The sequence below is a fragment of the Mustelus asterias genome, chromosome 21, assembly GCF_964213995.1.
Source record: "Mustelus asterias chromosome 21, sMusAst1.hap1.1, whole genome shotgun sequence".
Taxonomy (NCBI): Eukaryota; Metazoa; Chordata; class Chondrichthyes; order Carcharhiniformes; family Triakidae; genus Mustelus; species Mustelus asterias.
Window position 1 is genome coordinate 8,347,784 of NC_135821.1, and position 20,226 is coordinate 8,368,009.

General features: G+C 44.4%; 1 protein-coding gene across 15 annotated transcripts in view; it reads right to left on the reverse strand.

Annotated features, from left to right (window-relative positions):
* Positions 1-20,226, reverse strand: part of LOC144509076 (RNA binding protein fox-1 homolog 2-like) — a 295,347-nt gene that overhangs the window by 197,751 nt on the left and 77,370 nt on the right. The window contains exon 1 of one of the 15 annotated variants that reach the window (XM_078237405.1): positions 2,264-2,302. The exons of the other annotated variants lie outside the window; for them this stretch is intronic. The gene's annotated coding sequence lies outside the window, so the exon portion shown is untranslated. Of the gene's footprint in view, positions 1-2,263; positions 2,303-20,226 lie in introns of those variants that run through there. 15 annotated transcript variants of the gene reach the window in all.

Consider the following 20,226-nt stretch of genomic DNA (forward strand, 5'->3'; position numbering starts at 1 on the left):
TCCACTTAGAAAGGAAGCTAGAACTAGAGGGCACAGCCTCAAAATAAAGGGGGGTCAGTTTAGGACAGAGTTGAGGAGGAACTTCTTCTCTCAGAGAATGGTGAATCTCTGGAATTCTCTGCCCACTGAAGTGGTGGAGGCTACCTCGTTGAATATGTTTAAATCACGGATAGATGGATTCCTGATCGGTAAGGGAATTAGGGGTTACGGGGATCAGGCGGGTAAGTGGAACTGATCCACTTCAGATCAGCCATGATCTTATTGAATGGCGGGGCAGGCTCGAGGGGCTAGATGGCCTACTCCTGCTCCTATTTCTTATGTTCTTATGTTCTAACCCTGGCGTTGACCCTGTAATCCACATTCAAATTTGTCCTACCAAAATGAATCACCTCGCACTTATCAAGGTTAAACTCCATCTGCCATTTTTCGGCCCAGCTCTGCATCCTATCAATGTCTCTTTGCAGCCTACAACAGCCCTCCACCTCATCCATTACTCCACCAATCTTGGCGTCATCAGCAAATTTACTGACCTACCCTTCAGCCCCCTCCTCCAAGTCATTGATAAAAATCACAAATAGCAGAGGACCCAGCACTGATCCCTGTGGTACACCGCTGGTAACTGGTCTCCAGTCTGAAAATTTTCCATCCACCACCACCCTCTGTCTTCTATGAGATAGCCAGTTACTTATCCAATCGGCCAAATTTCCCTCTATCCCACACCTCCTTACTTTCTTCATGAGCCAACCACGGGGAACCTTATCAAACGCCTTACTAAAATTCATGTGTACGACATCAACTGCTCTACCTTCATCTACACACTTAGTTACCTCCTCAAAGAATTCAATCAAATTTGAGGCAAGACTTGCCCTTCACGAATCCGTGTTGATTATCCCGGATTAAGCTGCATCTTTCCAAATGATCATAAATTCTATCCCTCAGGATAGGATAGATCTACAATAGATAATAGATTTATAAATTCCTTATCTTAAAGGTCAGTTATAGTATTTGTCCATCCAGTGGTATTATCTGTCTTTTGTGGCTGCCCTGACCTGTCTTCCCAGAGATGACTGATGTTTAACACAGCCCATTACTGTACCCAGCTTTCAGTATGACATGGCAAGTGCTCATTGCTTCCGAGATGGGCTAACTCAGCAGACTGGCCGTTGCCACTGGGTTCTTGAACTGCTTGGTTTTAAGACTATATCAAGCAATTCTGTCACTCACTAAGCTAAACAAAGAGCTGAAGAAACTGATATTAAACATTCATACACATAGAATCATAGAATCCCTACAGTGCAGAAAGAGGCTATTCAGTCTCCAGTATTTACCCTGCTAATTCCGCTGACACTAAGGGGAAATTTAGCATGGCCAATCAACCTAACCCGCACATCTTTGGAGTGTGGGAGGAAACCGGAGCACCCGGAGGAAACCCACGCAGACGCAGAGAGAACACGCAAACTCCACACAGTGACCCCAAGGCCGGAATTGAACCCGGGTCCCTGGCACTGAGGCAGCAGCGCTGACCACATGAAGCAACAGTTACCTAATTTGCTTCATTAGAATTTCCCACAGTCCTCATTTGGCTCCATGCGTCTTGTCAGCAATGAGCAGGCACCAAGTTTGAAAATAATGACATTACTATAATTCAATACAGCCTCTGAAGACACAACTATTCTTCTTTATCCAACATCAGCCTTTTCCCGAAGTTAATGCACTGGGTTCACCCAGACCTCTTTAAAATGTATTCTGCCTTCAAATCGAAAACAGACCATCTCTCAGCTGCAGATCCAGCAGTCCTGCTATCCCCTGATTCAATGCCATTCCAATCAGCATGACGAGCACCCTGTTAAGTGTAGCTGCAACTGAGATTCAATGTCTCTCTGCTGACTTCCATTGTCTCTCTCCAAAGTCTCCCCACCTAACTTCCTTCACTGCTGAGGTTCGAGTCCAAAGCACAGCTCTGAACTCGCTCTTTCTTTTTAAAATGGTCCCACTGTTGCCAAATGCAACTGGCAACCCGTGACCAGCCTATCAAATTCCTTTCTAATCCTCATTGGGAAACTTCTCCAAGGTCCTGCCCAACTCTGTCATAAAAACATCTCCAACCATATCTCCCAGGACAAACCTTTTACCCTCCGATCCTGGATTGCTGCTTCTCCACTTCTCACTCTGCTCCTTCTGCACGTTGTAAAGCTGCTTTCCTTTGATCTCTTCCCCATACCCCAGGCCCTCCAAAATCCTTCACTTCCTGTTTAAAACTCACCTCTCCCTCCTGTAAATTGAGATGTTCTTTTATGCGAGAGATGCTATACAACTCAGTAATTGCAGTAAAAGTACACTGAAGCAATCTCCAAAACACTGCACTCCCTTTGCGAGCTGCTTCAGGCAGAACGGTGTTAAGGCACACACGAGAGAGGCAGAAAGTGAAAGTAGTCCAGTGGTTGTGTTTGTTGTGGAGCAGGAACAAGGTTCATCTATCACACAAATCTGACTGACCCGTGCTTAGATATTGAGTGTGCTTTCTGGCAAAGACAGTAAGAAGTTTAACAACACCAGGTTAAAGTCCAACAGGTTTATTTGGTAGCAAAAGCCACACAAGCTTTCGGAGCTTGTGTGGCTTTTGCTACCAAATAAACCTGTTGGACTTTAACCTGGTGTTGTTAAACTTCTTACTGTGTTTACCCCAGTCCAACGCCGGCATCTCCACATTCTGGCAAAGGCCAGGGAGAGTAGCATGAAGGTGCTTAAGGGGTGTGATTACAGAGGCCACTTACACCTCCCCGTCACACTGAAATAAACATATAGCTGACAGAAAGGAAACAAAATGAATGTGATATTCCAGTGACACATTTCATTTCCAATTTTCCTTTAAAATATCTAATCTTTGCAGCTTTACCTTACAAATTGGAACAATTCAAACCAAAGACTTTGCCTCATTATGGTCCAGCATTTCATTTTAAAATGGCACAAGGAAGCGGAATGTGAAAGAAACTTTACCTTATCCTTCTCTCTCACTCCCAAACCAGCAGTCAACTGAAAAGAAGCATCAACAGAACAAGCTGACTGATGTTCAGCCTGGGAATGTCATTGTGCAGAGGGGAATGGATTCTAATCATGGGTAAAGACTAATATTAAATTTGTACTACAGAACTGAATCCATAATCTTCCTAAATTTCAGATTTGACAACTATTGGCTTGCCACCAAGGCAAATCGTTGTAGCAGCTCAGTTAAGTTCAAGCTTTATGTTGATTTTTTTTAAAAACTTATCCCTTTCAGAAATATTTATTTTTGCAAAGTCATCTTTCAGTGCGACATATTTTCTTTGTGCCAAATGCCCTTTGGTATTGCTAACTATTAGGAATTGTGTTTAAACCTGAAAAACTGTGGACTGGTGAAAAGAAGGACTTGTATCAAACGTTCAGCCAATGTTATTCATTCAAAAAAGGCTACACTGCCATTGCAGCAGACCAACACCAGAGGGCAGCAAGACAGAACGTACGGCATCTCCTCCAAATCAAATTGTTCACAATCTTGTACAAACGCAACACACATTGAATAAAACCAGCTATTCCAAGCAGTACAACATTCATCCTGAATCCAGGTTACATTCCACAACAGTTCCACAGTTTTTTTTTTAACTGGTCGGTGCAACATCGTGGGCCGAAGGGCCTGTTCTGCGCTGTAATGTTCTATGTTCTATGTTCTATGAAGCTAACTCCATCCAAAACATAAAAGAAAAGAAAATTACTGCAGATGCTGGAATTGGATATGAAAACAGAAAATGCTGGAAAAATTCAGCCGGTTTGGCAGCATAGATGGAGAGAGAACAGAGCTAACGTCTCGACTCCATTTCGTTTTGAGCTTTGCGGAGTCCTATTTGACTCAAAACGCTAACTCTGTTTCTCTCACCACAGATGCCACAGTGGGTTAGCACTGCTGCCTCACAGCGCCAGGGACCCGGGTTCGATTCCAGCCTTGGGTCACTGTCTGTGTGGAGTTTGCACGTTCTCCCCGTGTCTGCGTGGGTTTCCTCCGGGTGCTCCGGTTTCCTCCCACAGTCCAAAGATGTGCAAGTTAGGTGGATTGGCCAAGCTAAATTGCCCCTTGGTGTCAGGAGGATTAGCAGGGTAAATACGTGGGATTACGGGGATAGGGCCTGGGAAGGATTGTGGTTGGTGCAGACTCGATGGGCTGAATGGCCTCCTTCTGCACTGTAGGGATTCTATGATGCTGCCGACCTGCAGAGATTTTTCTGCATTTTTTTTCTCTTTTAAATGCATACAATGTTTTGATACCAAAACATTGAATGTATTCAAGAGGCGGCTGGATTTGGCACTTGGGGCGAACAGGATCAAAGGTTATGGGGAGAAAGCAGGATTAGGCTATTGAGTTGGATGATCAGCCATGATCGTGATGAATGGCAGAGCAGGCTCGAAGGGCCGAATGGCCTCCTCCTGCTCCTATCTTCTATGTTTCTATATTTCAGTCTAAAGCAGACGTGTGTTTTCTGCTCTCCCAGTATGATAGTTTACAATGAATGATGTTGCCTCATTTGTGGGTTCTCCACATTCACCGTTTGTACTGTATATGTTCATGTCAGAAGAATCCAGATTTTTCTCTTTTTGTGGGCCACACATCACAAACTACAATACAAAGCACAAATTTCAAAGAATACGTGTAAAACTACTCCTTCCCCTCAACCAGACACAACCCGCAAAGGCAATGCAAGAACTGTATAATTTAAAACACTTAAAGTGCTTCCCATCATAAGTCGGGGTTAAGAAAAGAAAATGGTGCGTAAGGAGACTTTCCCCCTCCTCCCCCAACAACAACTTGCCCACGAGCTGTTACTACAACTGTTTCAAAGTCAATTGAAGTTGTAACTATCCACTTCGGAAAGTTCTCAAGTCTCTTCTGTTAAACACAGTTACAAACTAACTGTTTGTGTTTGGCACTCTTTGCTATCGTGTTTCAGAGGCAGGCTGCAGCAATTCACTTTGCACACGGCCTCCGATCTGCAACTTGAGCACTTCCCGTTCAGAATCTCCCCCATTTGTTTAATATTCAGTACAAATTCCAGCTTAGGTACGGAGCGACAAGCAGCACACAGAATCATAGAAACCCTACAGTGCAGAAGGAGGCCATTCGGCCCATCGAGTCTGCACCGACCACAATCCCACCCAGGCCCAACCCCCATATCCTTACACATTTACCCGCTAATCCCTCTAACCTACACATCTCAGGACACTAAGGGACAATTTTTTAGCATGGCCAATCAACCTAACCCAGCTAGGTGCTTCAATCACAATGGTCACAGCTAGCGAGGACAGACCCGTACAGCAGCAGAGTCTCAACTGACCAGTGGCCAACAGCATCAGTGCCATATTGGTAAGGATCCAAACATCTCCTCTGACCACCACTGAATGGCCCATCAACACCGCGCACTCACCAATGACCAGAGCCCGAAATAAACAAGCGATATCAAAACCAAGAGCAAATGGCAGGACAGTCTGCAACAAGCTCATAGAACACCCACAGTGCAGTAGAAGGTCATTCGGCCCATTGAGTCAGCGCTGCTTCCCCGACAGAGCATCCTACCCAGACCCTAGCCCCGTAACCCCATGTATTTTCCCCACTAATCCCCCTAACCTACACATCTTGGGACACTAATGGACAATTTAGCACGGCCAATCCACCTAACCTGCACATCTCTGGACTCATCTCATCCTCTCTCCAGCACATGCAAGGCTCACGTCGAGAGGCCGATGGAACATTCGGCTCGATGGATGCAGACACAACATTCCAGGTGGAGAGTCCAAAACAAGGGAGCGGGATCTTAAAATTCAAGCTACATTGTTGATGGGAGATTTCAGAAAGCATGTCTTTGCACGAAGGGTAGTGGAAGCCAGTAATTCTCTCTCCCAGGCCTGAGTGATAATTTTTATTGGCCCAGTGTCTTTAGGGATTATGGTGGGTAAAAGGGGATTGACACACAGATCACACACAATCTAATGGAATGGCGGAAAAGATGCAAAGAACAGAATGGTCTAGTCCTGCTCCTATGTTCCAGTGGGTCAATCCTTTAGAACATGCTTGCATGTGGTGGAATGGGGTCGGAAATTACTGACACTTACACTGCAATAAATAATCTGCTCACTGACACTCAGTCTGGGCTCTGCCAAGGCCACTCAGCCCCTCGCCTGGGTCCGTTTACAGCCTTGCTCCAAATATGGACATAAGAACTGAACTCAAGATGAGGTGCGAGTAGTGACTGCCCTTGACATCAAGTATTTGACCGAGGCAGCGAGGTGCACTCGGAAAACTGAACTCAGTGGGAATCAGGAGGAAAATCTCTACTGTTTGTGGAGTCAAACCTAGCACACAACGAGAGAGGCCAATCATCTCAGTCCCAGGGCATGACTTCAGGAGTTTGTCAGGGGAGTGTCTAATGCCCGACCATCTTCATTCAGCTGATTCAATGATCTTCCCTCCATCATAAGGTCAGAAGTGACAATGTTCACAGATGAATTCACAATGTTCAGCACCATTCATAACTCCTCAGACACTGAATAGTCCAGTTCACATGCAACAAGATGCGGATAACATTCAGGCTTAGCTTATAAGTGGCAACTGACCTTTGTGTCACTCAAGTGTCAGATAATGATCTCCAACAACACAGGATCTACCCTCTCCCTTGATACTCAATGGCATTACAATTGCCGAATTCCCCACTAGCAACAACCTGGAAGTTACCTGGAAATTAGGTTGACTAGAGACTGAGCCATAAAAATACTGTGGCTACAAGAGCAGGTCAGAGGCCTGGAATTCTGCAGCGATTAACTCACCTCCTGACTCCCCAAAGCCTGTCCACCATCTACAAGGTACAAGTCAGGAGTGTGATGGGTGCAGCTCCAACAACACTCGAGAAGCTCGACACCATCCAGGACAAAGCAGCCCATCCCAAACATCCACTCTCTCCACCACTGACCATGGCAGCCATGTGCACCATCTACAAGAAGCACTGCAGCAACTTTGGTGACAGCACCTCCCAAACCTGCAACCTCTACCAACTGGAAGGACAAGGGCAGCAGATGCACGGGAACAACACCGCCTGCAATTACCTTCCAAGTCACTTACCATCCTGACTTGGAACCATATCGCCGCCGTTCCTTCACTGTCGCTGGGTTAAAATCCTGGAACTCTCTTCCTAACAGCACTGTGGCTGTACCTACATCAGATGGACTGCAGCGACTCAAGTGACAGCTCACCGCCAGCTTCTCAGGGAGGGGCAATAATGCTGGAATAGCCAGCAACACTCATCACGTGTAAGATTATTTCAAAAATCAATATTTCTCTAATTGACAGCTCAACATTCTGGCTGAATGTTAGTTGGCTAACATTGAAGAGGCTGTGAAGATAACTTACCCATTCCAGCAGGTACTGATTGTCATTCAGCCTGCCTGCACTGCAGAGAACACACAAGTAAATAAAGATGCAGTTATGGCTCAGAAGGCAGCATTGCTGCTAGCACTTATATGTTGCTCATTCGCATAAATGGGCAAAGCAGCACTGAACTACAGCATGTTAATAGAAAGCTGCTTCAATTTGGAGCAGATCTTGACCCAACATTTGGTGACAAGTCTGAACTAAATTAAAATCTGCCAGGGGTTTCATGCCTCGGGTACAAACTCGCAAAACCGCAATGCAGAGAAATAGCTCTGACACTGCTCTAAAACAATGGCTGATACTGGTACCGAGTGGCAAGAGGTTGGATAGCGCTAATGAGATGCAGAACTGAACAACTGAGTCTGCACTGCGACACACATTAATTCAGAATAGCGTGACAAGAATGAAACGCGAGAGCTTCAAGTATGAAATTACACTGTTTGAATTTTTATTAATGCCCAATTTTACGAAGATTCTTTTTTAAAAAAAAAATCAACATTCTGATTACTGAGCTTCCAGCCCAACACCTACACAATCTGCCCACTAAAGATAATACTTTATAGTTTGCTAAGTAGAATCTTGGAGTTCAATTTTTAAACCTTGCAAAGCATCAGAGAACTCAGCGACAGAGAAATACATCTATTATTCCTCAACCAACAAGCTGCAGATCTCAGTGTTAATGGTACGTTAACTGTATAAAGTTTAAGGATATACAGGTGGAGGGCATTGATTAAGCATCTTGAGCACACATCAAGAGAGGCTTCTGGGAGACTGGGTGTTGGTTAGGGAGGAGGTAGACATTTGTAGTGTAGCAACCTGTATATAAATGTAGTATGAAGTGAAGGATTGGTGTCTAGTTTCCGACTTCACCATCAGGTTATCGGAAGTTTCACACCTAGGAGCATTCCATCATGAACAGACTCAAAGACAGAAGCTGGTGGCTTCTCCACAAGAGTGATCAGAACATTGGAAAACAGATCAGCTGTCGGTGGTGTCACAGTCCTGCACATTAATCATTTAGAAGAACAGCAATGACTAAAGCCTCAGGCTGCCCTCAGAATGGTGTGCTGTCCGTAGGTATCCCGATACATTACATGGATGTTTGGGGAAGGGGATAAGGGGCAAGAGCAGGAGTTAAGTGAAAAACAGCTCTCTGAAATCATCAAGGAGAAAGATATCCTGGAACAAGGACTTCAGATACCCCCCAATCCCTCCCATTCTCCCCCACCCTCCCTATTCTCAGATGTCAGCAACTATCTCATTAGTAACTGTGCCATTCAGATCAAGTCATCTATCTTTACAGAATGAGGCAACTGGTGAGCAGGGGCGCAATCATTTGCCTCCGCACTCACCGGTAAGTGGGGAGGTGCAGTGGGAAATGGTAGAAATCGGACAGTGCTCTTGTTCCCCTGTTGTTCAGGAACTCTCTCGGTAAGTGATTACGTTAGAGAAGGACACAATCAGGTTACTTTCTATTGCACCTTCTCCCGATGGTCAAATAGCTTCTCACTGTCAAGACCTGCACACAAATAAGGGTGATTCATTTGATTTGATTTATTATTGTCACATGTATCAGTATACAGTGAAAAGTATTGTTTCTTGCGCGCTATACAGACAAAACATATCATTCATAGAGAAGGAAAGGAGAGAGTGCAGAATGTAGTGTTACAGTCATAGCTAGGGTGTAGAGAAAGATCAACTTAATGCGAGGTAGGTCCATTCAAAAGTCTGATGGCAGCAGGGAAGAAGTTGTTCTCGAGTCGGTTGGTACATGTCCTCAGACTTTTGTACCTTTTTCCCGAAGGAAGAAAGTGGAAGAATGTCCGGGGTGCGTGGGGTCCTTAATTATGCTGACTGCTTTGCTGAGGCAGCGGATTCATGATTATGAGTTAACACTTTTAGGAAAGGGAGGGGGCGGGGGGAGAACAGGAAGAAAATTTGCCATCAAGATATCCTTCACGTCACGACAGCTTGCAGATATACTGAAGAGGTGTAAGGATCACTATTATGTGAACTGCACTCCATTCAAAGTTCATAATCAATAAAACACTTTCCTATTGGAGGACAAACTGAATGCCAAATATACACAAGGGAACAATCCAATTGTGATTTAAAATAAACCATCCTCCCCTCCACCTCCCAATTTCCTGTTGAAGTTTTATTCTAAGTTTAGAATGAGGAACGTGCGTGCTTTCCATCGCACAGTACACAGCTGGTTTAACAACAGATGGCAACATTCCTTCAAATCAGACCCTGGCCATCCATTAGAAGTTAATAAAGCTGTGTGGGACTCGAACATTAAGTGACCACGCACTAAAACTTTCAAATTAAATTAAAACTGTCTCTTGTCTGCCTGCCAGCTGACTCCTGTGTGAAGTGAATTTGGATTATCTCAATAGATTCTGCTGTGGAAACAGGCATTGCTCTAAAATGCTCACCATTAGTCAGGTTCACTCAGGAGAGTCCTGGAATGGTTAATGCGTGGGGAAGTAAAAGTCTCAATGGCACAGGAAGGAAGGGGGTGTTCTTGTAAAGATAGGCTTGAGGAATAGTCTTTAAAAGACCAGAGGAAAAATTATTCTGAAGTCCCACTTCTGAACCTTTGATGGAGCAACGGTCATTTGTTCAGCCTAGGGCAGTACCCTGAGACACAACGTCCTGGGGCTGAGTCAGCCGACCTTCAACAAGCACAACCATCAATAATCTTCCCATGTCCTAGCACAAACCTTGGTTAATATCAGCTTCACACAAATACAAGGTTTTGAACTGATCTGAGTAAGGATTTCACCATATATGTTAGTAAAAGTATTAACATTTGTGAAAATTAATCTCTAAGTAACCAACTTTGTGATTTTTCTGTGATCTATGTTTGAAACTGGCATTTATGTAGAACCTTTAATGCTGTAAAACATCTTCATCCTAATGTGTGACTGGACAAAATGTGACACTGAGCCAAAAATTATATTAGCATGCAATGAAAAGCTTAATCAAAGAGGTAGGTTTGAAGGAGAGGGAGAGAGGGGCAGAGAGGTGTAGGGAGCTTACTGGCTAGGCAACTGAATGCACAACTCTCAATGGTGAAAGGATTAAAATTAGGGCTATACAGGAGGGCCTGTATAGCCCTACGGGCTGAGATAGGGAGGCATGTGGCAAGGTCAGGGAGAATTTGAAAAGGCGGCTGTGAATTTTAAAATTAAGATGTTTCTGGACTGGAAGTCAATATGGATCAGCAAGCACAGAGTGCTGGAGAAGAGGACTTGCTGCAAGTGTGTGAGATAGGTAGCAAAGTTTGAGATGAGCTCAAGAGTGCGGAGGGTAGGCGGTGAGAAGCCTTCTCTCGTGCTAACAATAGCATCAATGAAGGTTCCAGCAGAGCAGCTGAGGCACAAGTGACAGGTGATGCTACAAAAACAGTCCTGGCGTTGGGGTGGACATGGGGCCAGAAGCTGAAGGTGAAATAGAATTACTGATTAAACTAATACTGGGATTTGTATATTTGGAGGAAAGGAAAAAGTATCAAGAGTGTATTCGAAGTTGGAATTTGCTCCCGTGACTTTGACATGGATGTCAGCTTGGTCAAACGCTATTACTTAGAAAGACTGAAGATGTATAGGCCACAGAGCAGTTTCACAAAATCCAAAACCCTCAAGCATGCTCCAGCCTTGAATACATTCTTATCTATGAGTTATTCTCTGCAGTCTCTTAAATACTCCTATGTACATTGTATCTCATTGTTCAAAAGTGAAAATCCTTGGTGATTGCTACTTCAACGGTGAAGTGGGCAATACTGGCTAAGTGCCAAAGTGCCAGAGAGAGTTTGAGTTGAACAGAGCTTTTCCAACTGCTCTCACCATCTTGTGACTGAGACATGCCAATCATCCCTGCATCCTGCTCGTCAAAGGGAAGAAAATGGCCACAAAATTGAGCACATTAAACTGCAACAGTCTTTGGGTATTGCTGAAATTGAGGGCATTAATGGGAAAAAGAGAGACATGCTGTTGGAGCTTTTTGTCTTGCCCTCATCAGGACAGTTTGCAAGAACACCAACAGTAAACAGAGCAACAATTTACACTGCATAAGAGAGTACTGATTGGTTGGCAAGTAGACTCTGACTGGTGGAGATATTGCCTAAAGAATGTACCAGGGAACCGTTAACTGCCAAGCCTTTGTTCAAATCTAAGCCAGGCAGGTCAACACTGACCGATCAAGGCAATGCCATGGGAAATGAGCCAGGAGTCCCCCAAGTTTTAGCTCAGTTGAAAAAGACCCACCCAATATGTGGAAATGCTCCTTCTGCCTGCAAAACTCAGAGCCTTGTGTGTGAATACATGTAGCTTCTAGCACGCATAAGTGAGCCACAATGCAAGCCCTACTGATAATCTTAAACTGGCTTTCAGCATAATTTGTAACACAATCGGGGTTGTTTAGCAAGTGTTGTCCAATTGTGAAATCACATTGAATGTTGGGCACTATGTTTTGAGTATTGGAAGCACTGGCTGGTTGGGTACAGTCTGTACTTTGCTGCTGGGTTTGATTTTCCCTTCCCCAAGTCACCCCCACTTTTCTCTCATCCTCAACGCTTCATAAACTCAAAACTTGTTGAGAACTCAGGCATCCACACTGACTCGAATCAAATCCAATCCATTATTCCTAGTCTTAGTAACCAATAATCTGTTAAATTTAAATTCATCCCCAAATCTCCAAATAGGTTCCACCACACCCAAATCCACCTCAACAACTGTATCCATCCTTGCATCTCTTCCCACATCCTTTGGTCTTTTGCGACTCACCATTCTTCCCACCAGTAGTGACAAAGCCTTCAGCTACCTTAGTCCTACACCCGACCTCCCCCCTTAAAACTCATCATTGACCCACCTCAAAACCATTCTCAAAGTTTATTTTATTAAGCAAACCTTCTATCACCTTCCAGAAGCTATGATTTAGGGTCAGATCTCTCACTTATTTCTATTCGTCCTGCCGATCAAGTATCGCCACCACCACTGGTCAAACCCTTCTTCCATGTCTCTCTCCATTCTCCAATGCTTTCCTTGCTGATCCCCATTGTGCATGAACTGCCTACCCACAACATGCTCTTCTCATCTTTTATCCAATGGTAAATCTTACAAAAGCAAAATACTGCATGGGCAGGAAGTAAAAGTAAACCCCAGAATACTGAGAGAAGCAAGGGAGGAAATTGCTGGGGCCTTGAGAGAAATCTTTGCATCCTCACTGGCGACAGGGGAGGTACAGTAAGAAGTCTCACAACACCAGGTTAAAGTCCAACAGGTTTATTTGGTAGCACGAGCTATCAGCCCGAGCAACACTCCAAAAGCTTGTGCTCCCAAATAAACCTGTTGGACTTTAACCTGGTGTTGTGAGACTTCTTACTGTGCCCACCCCAGTCCAACGCCGGCATCTCCACATTGCAGGGGAGGTCCCAGAGGATTGGAGAATAACTAATGTTGCTCCTTTGTTTAAAAAGGGTAGCAAGGATAATCCAGGTAGTTACAGGCCGGTGAGCCTTATGTCAGTGGTAGGGAAATTATTGGAGAGGATTCTTCAAGACAGGATTTACTCCCACTTGGAAATAACTGTTCGTATTAGCGAGAGGCAACATGGTTTTGTGAAGGGGAGGTCGTGCCTCACTAACTTGATCGAGTTTTTCGAGGAAGTGACGAAGATGATTGATGAGGGTACGGCAGTGGATGTTGCCTACGTGGACTTCAGTGAGGCCTTTGACAAGGTCCCTCATGGCAGACTGGTGCAGTAGCTGAAGTCGCTTGGCATCAGAGGTGAGCTGGCAAGGTGGATACAGAACTGGCTCGATCATAGAAAGAAGTTTAACAACACCAGGTTAAAGTCCAACAGGTTTATTTGGTAGCAAAAGCCACACAAGCTTTCGGAGCTGCAAGCCCCTTCTTCAGGTGAGTGGGAATTCTGTTCACAAACAGAGCATATAAAGACACAAACTCAATTTACATGAATAATGGTTGGAATGCGAATACTTACAACTAATCAGCCCGATAGCTCATGTTGTTTTGTTTCTCAAAAAAGGGTGCAATGGAAGGGTGCATTTCTGAATGGAGGGCTGTGACAAGTGGCATTCCTCAGGGATCAGTGCTGGGACCTTTGCTGTTTGTAATATATATATATATATATATATATATATATATATATATATATAAATAAATGATTTGGAGGAAAATGTAACTGGTTTGATTAGTAAGTTTGCGATCAACACAAAAGTTGGTGGATTTGCGGATAGCGATGATACAGCAGGATATAGATCAGTTGGAGACTTGGGCGGAGAGATGGCAGATGGAGTTTAATTTGGACAAATGTGAGGTAATGCATTTCGGAAGGTCTGATATAGATAGGAAATATACAGTAAATGGCAGAAATCTAAAGAGTATTGATAGGCAGAGGGATCTGGGTGTACACGTACACAGGTCACTGAAAGTGGCAACACGGGTGGAGAAGGTAGTCAAGAAGGCATATGGCATGCTTGCCTTCATCGGCCGGGGCATTGAGTTTAAAAATTGGCAAGTCATGTTGCAGCTTTATAGAACCTTAGTTAGACTGCACTTGGAATATAGTGTTCAATTCTGGTCGCCATACTACCAGAATGATGTGGAGGCTTTGGAGAGGATACAGAAAAGATTCATCAGGATGTTGCCTGGTATGGAGGGCATTAGCTATGAGAGGTTGGAGAAACTTGGTTTGTTCTCACTGGAACGACGGAGGTTGAGGGGCGACCCGATAGAAGTCTACAAGATTATGAAGGGCATGGACAGAGTGGATAGTCAGAAGCTATTTCCCAGGAAGAGTCAATTACTAGGGGGCATAGGTTTAAGGTGCGAGAGGCAAGGTTTAAAGGAATTGTACGAGGCAAGTTTTTTTTTTACAGAGGGTGGTGGGTGCCTGGATTTTGCTGCTAGGGAGGTATTGGAAACAGATACGATAATGACTTTGAAGGGACGTCTTGACAAATACATGAATAGGATGGGAATAGAGGGATACGGTTCCCGGAAGGGTAGGGCATTTTAGTTCAATCGGACAGCATGGTCGGTGCAGGCTTGGAGGGCCGAAGGGCCTGCCCCTGTGCTGTAATTTTCTTTGTTCTAAAAAGTAGAAGTAAAAGTAAAATTTATATTATTAGTGTCACAAGTCATCTTGCATTAACACTGCAATGAAGTTACTGTGAAAATCCCCTAGTCGCCACACTCCAATATCTGTTCAGGTACACTGACGGTCAATTTAGCATGGCCAATGCACCCTAACCAGCGCGTCTTTTAGACTGTGGGAGGAAACCAGAGCACCCGGAGGAAACCCACGCAGACACGTGGAGGACATGTAAACTCCACACAGACAGCGACTCAAGCCAGGAATCGCTGTGAGGCAACAGTGCTAACCACTGTGCCACGCCAATAAGTCTGCAACAAGAATAGAAAATATCAGCAACGCTCAGAAGGTTAATCGGCATCTGTGGAGAGAAAAACAGAGTGAATGTTTCAGGTCTGTGACTCTCAAGTTGGAAGTGCATTTGGTTTTGAGCAGGTGAAAAGAGGGAATGGAACAAAGAACAAAACAGAACGTCTTTGATAGGGTGGAGGGCAGGGCAGATTAAATCTGCAATCCAGTCATTCACACCTCCTCTGGGCACATATTTTGCTTCTCTTCTTCACTTGCCCCAATTCCTTACTTGCCCCTTTGGTTTTTATATCATTACCTTATGTCATTCTAACCTCCAATTTATCACAAACCTTCCCTTTTGCTCTTCGTCTCATCGCAACCTCTTTCACTTGCTTAAAACTTCTTTGTTTCTTCCTCAGTTCTGAGCACACCTACGCTTTTAAACTCTGTTCTCCTCTCCACAGTCCATCTCCAACCCAGTCCCTGCAATCCTCCAAAGACTCTCATTCCTACCTGCAGATCAACTTTAGTCAGTCCCTCCATGGCCTCATTGAACCCGACCACTGGAATCTTCTGCAATCCCACATTCCAACAGCACTGTGTGCTTTGAAACTCTGGCCATGATGAATCCACCTCCCCACCCACCCACCATCTATCCCATTCCCTCTGCCAGAGTCTTTATCCTGTACTCTGGAATTCACACACCTTTCAACCATGCTACATAACCTCTTCCTAGCTTTAAGACATCGAAATTCCCTCTTTCTTCCTGTCTGATCCCTTGCAAAGCATCATGCTTTATTTTAGTGCGTGAAAATTACTTCTCTTCTCGATCTTACACTGCAACAAAAACCTGCATCTGGACATCCATCAAAGTAGCTGCTGGAAATACATACACAAGGACAGGGGAATTCTCTCCTTCCCCCAGGAAAGCAGCTCAGAATTACACCAAGGTTACCTTCCTGGGGTCAGGGATATAGCACTTTAACGGACTATTGGGTATAAGCACACATCAGATATTCTCTGGCACAGTTGTCCAAGATTTTGACACAAGGCATAAAAAGAAATTCAGTCTTTTTTAAAGTGTTCAGAATCAGAAATAAAAAGGAAAAATTCTTATTTGGAAACATGTAAGTTCTTGTATTCTGAAGCCCAGCAAGACATTTTTTAATTACTCTGAAGGCCAAATATGACAAGTTTAGGATTAATTTCTTACCTAGAATGCTTCAGGCACATTTTTATTGGTAGTTTCTAGCCCCCAACACCCCAACCCCTCACCAGGTTCCCACAGCTGCTGCACAAAATTCCACATTTAACTTGCAAAGCTGTCCAATATAACAAATTTCTCCCACATTTAGGGAGGGCGTCACACTGTAGGTTCGGAGCATGGAGGCAGATGGGGAATGGGTGACTGCCAGGCATCAGGAGAATCAGGGAGGTAGTACAGGAGTCCTCCGATTCAATCTCGCTCGTTAATGGGTTTTCCATTTTGGATAGTGATGAGGGCAGTGGTTCCTCGGAGAATGCAGCGTGAGCCAATTCTGTAGCACCCCCATAGCTCAGCTACACAAATGGGAGAAAGAGGAGTGGAAGAGCAATAGTGATAGGGGATTTATTGGGAAAGAGACAAGTGTTTCTGCAGCGGTAGATGTGACTCCAGGATGGTATGTTGTCTCCCCGGTGCCTGGATGTCACAGAGCAGCTGCAGGATAGTCTTTCGAGGGAGGGTGAACAGTCAGAGGACATGGTCCACATTGGTACCAACGATATAGACAGGCAGGGAGATTGGGGCCGGAAAGCAGGTTTTAGGGAGTTAGGAAAATTTTAAAAACACCTTAAAAAAGCTGTAATCTCAGGATCAGCGAGCACAGGAATAGGAGGACCAAGTGATTGAACACATGGCTGGAAAATGGGTTTAGGAGAGAGGTATCTGAGATCTGAGGTATCGGGACCAGGTCTGGGGAGGTAAGACCTGTACATGGTGGACAGGTTGCGCTTTAGCAGGACGGACCTCCTTGCAGGGAGATGTGCGAGTGCTTTTGGGGAGAGGTGGGGATAGTAAACTCAGATGGAAGCTCAGTTTGGAGGGAAGCAAAACTGGTAACAGGAAGTAGAGAAGTAGTAGCAAAACTAGAAGACAGCCAAAGCGAAGGCAAGTGTTAAATAGGATCAGAATGCAGAATAATGTTAAAAAGAAAAGTTTAGAAAAAGAATGCACAAAGCATTTACAATAAGATAGAAGGTACAAATAGAAGTAAAAGGGCATGATTTAATTGCCAATATGGAGGAGACATAGTCACAAGGTGATGCAGAATGGAAACTGAATATAAGGATACTTGTACATATAAATATATATTTTTTTCCATATATATATAATATATATATAAAAAAGGAGGTGGGGCAGTGCTGTTAATAAGGCACAGTACATTAGCACAAAAACCCAACAGGAAATGTAAATCAAACCTAGTTAACTAAAGATGTTAGTCAAGGAGCCCACGCACCCCGGACATTCTCTCTTCCACGTTCTTCCATCAGGAAAAAGATTCAAAAGTTTGAGGTCACGTACCAACCAACTCTTCCCTGCTTCTCCCCTGCTGCCATCAAACTTTTGAATGGATCTACCTCGCACCAAGTTGATCTTTCTCCACACCCTAACTATGACTGTAACACTACATTCTGCACTCTCTCGTTTCCTTCTCTATGAACGATATGCTTTGTCTGCATAGCGCGCAAGAAGCAATACTTTTCACTGTATCCCAGTACGTGTGACAATAATAAATCAAATCAAATTAAGTTAAAGTTGGATTAGATCAGGGGTTCCCAAACTGGGTTTCACAGAGCCTTGGGGTTCGACAGGAGCCTCCCAGGGGTTTTGCAGCAGGACAGGCTGATCTGTACAATTTGAGTTTTATGCTGTTTGAAGCAGATTCCCCCGGCCTTGTGTTAAGGGCAGCTGAGTCAATGGTAAGGAAGATAGTCCCTCTTTTACAGCACCAGCCGCCATATAGCTGGTAGGTTTAAAGGTCCAGCCACATTGAGAAACCAAGGAGAAAATCAGTGGGTAGGATATGGGGATAGGGTAGGTCGGTGGTGAGGGGATGGTGGTAGTGGTGTGGCGGGGTGGGGGTGGGTCATTTACTTTGCACTGTTTATCTTCTTTGAGCTCTGTTTCCATAGTTCTTTTTTTACTTTGATGTTTTTCATTCCACGATCAAGTTTCTTTGCCGGTCTTTATCTTCCCTGATAATCTCTCTCATTCTTGTCTCCAAATTTCTAAATCTGCCGCCGAGTTCCACCAGTCTCCTGCAGTGTCTGCCGTAACTTTTTTTTCTCTCGGTGTCTCTCCATCTTCTATCGGAATTCCCCCTTCTCTTACAGATCTTTATGTTTCCTGATCTTTTGTCTGCTGCTTTCTTTGCAGTCAACTCTGCCATCCGCATTCCGCGTTGAATGGCCAGTGCCTTGCTCGGGATGATTTTGCAGTTCTTTGCTTCATTTTGTATGTTCTTTTTGAACCATATGCAGTCTGCCTGTGCTTCTCACCCAGCACTACTGTAGGTTGCAAGGTGGTTTCTACATTTTTACTGCCAAATATTCAGCATTACCAATAGGTGTGACATGGAAAACTCCGAGAGCTTGGCTCCTTCATTTGCTTCCTTAAAACCCACAGATAACTTTTTATCCCCTTTCCCTCTCCACATGCACACTTAGATCACCTGCCAGCACGAGTCTGTCGTTGCTTTTTATTACTGAATTATGCTGTCCGTCTGTTCCCAGAATTCATCTTTCTCCTCTGGTATACACCTGTGCTGTGGTGCATAATAACTATGTTCCACATCTGAGTCCTGATTTCGAGCTTTATTTTGATGATTCTGGCACTGACTCTATCCCCTGTCAGCACCGTGTCTTGAGACTATTCCAACACCATTTCCTCGCCCATCCTGTCCATGGTAGCAAAGTTTGTATTCACTTCTCCTACTTTGCTGCCCTTCCACTTTGTTTCCTGGCGACCCGCGATGTATATTTGATTTCTCACCATCAGGTCAGTTTTTCACCGCTTCCCCTGTCAGGCTATTAATATTTAGACTTTCTGATTTGAGTTTCCTCTACTTTGGGTTTTCTTCTTTAACCATCCCTGTCCACTGTGGTAACCCTTGCCCATTCCTCACAGGGTTCAGACAGGGGCCCTGCATGTTGGGGGTTTTCGGGGTAAGCCCTAACAATGGTAGCATTTCCATTCATATCAACCATCATTTGGATCAGGTGGGTGATTTTAGATAACATGCTATTGAAGCTATATGTTCTTGTATTTAGTTTGTGTATAGATGGATGTGCTCCACAATGGCTCTGATGGGAAATGCAGTGACTTTACAGCCTGAGGTCTCACATCATGCTCAGTCAGGATGGTGAGGCACAATTGAACTGGTTCCCATGTTCCCTATTCTGTCACCCTCTCTTTGACACAAAGTGCATGTAGAATCATAGAATCCCTATAGTGCAGGAGGAGGCCATTTGGCCCATCGAGTCTGCACCAACCACAATCCCACCCATGCCCTATTCCTGTAACCCCTCATATTTACCCTGCTAATCCCCTTGACACTAGGGTTAATTTAGTATGGCCAATCAACTGAACCCACACATCTTTGGAGCATGGGAGGAAACTGCAGCACCCAGAAGAAACCCACGCAGACACGGGGAGAACGTGCAGACTCTACACAGTGACCGAAGGCCGGTATTGATCCCGGGTCCCTGGCGCTGAGAGGCAGCAGTGCTAACCACTGTGCTGCACCATGTATGAGCAGCAGGTGAAGGATGCTTGGAAAAAGCATCTGACAAGTCTTTTGGTGCTGTGGGACTGCATGCTGGCGCAAATCACTGTTTACAAGAGTAACCATTAACAGAGATGTTTAAGTTTCAGTATTTCCAAAATGCAAACCGTTAATCTTCAGTCACTATCCAAATTCCATCAGGTGTTCTTCATGTATTTTTACAGTTGGGCTGGGAAGTATCTGACTAGCTTTCCTCTTTCAAACCAATGAGGATTCTTCCTCTCCAACACATCGGTCAATCCAAATAAAAGGAGTTTGTGACGGTTTCTATCCAAAGCAGGATCTGCACCACACTACCCACAATAAATGACCATTAACCAAAACTCTCACTCAATAAAATCCGCAATTTAAAAACAGTTACAATGCTGTACTGGAATACTTTTCAGTAAATTATGATAGAGGTGGTGGAATGAAAAAAAATCAAAGTAAAAGTGACTCCCACCCTGCACTCAACTCAAGCCAACCTAAGATGGAATTGCAAACTGTAGAAAAATGTTTCATCTCCAAGGACTAAAATCTCCAATATCCCAGGAGTAGAAA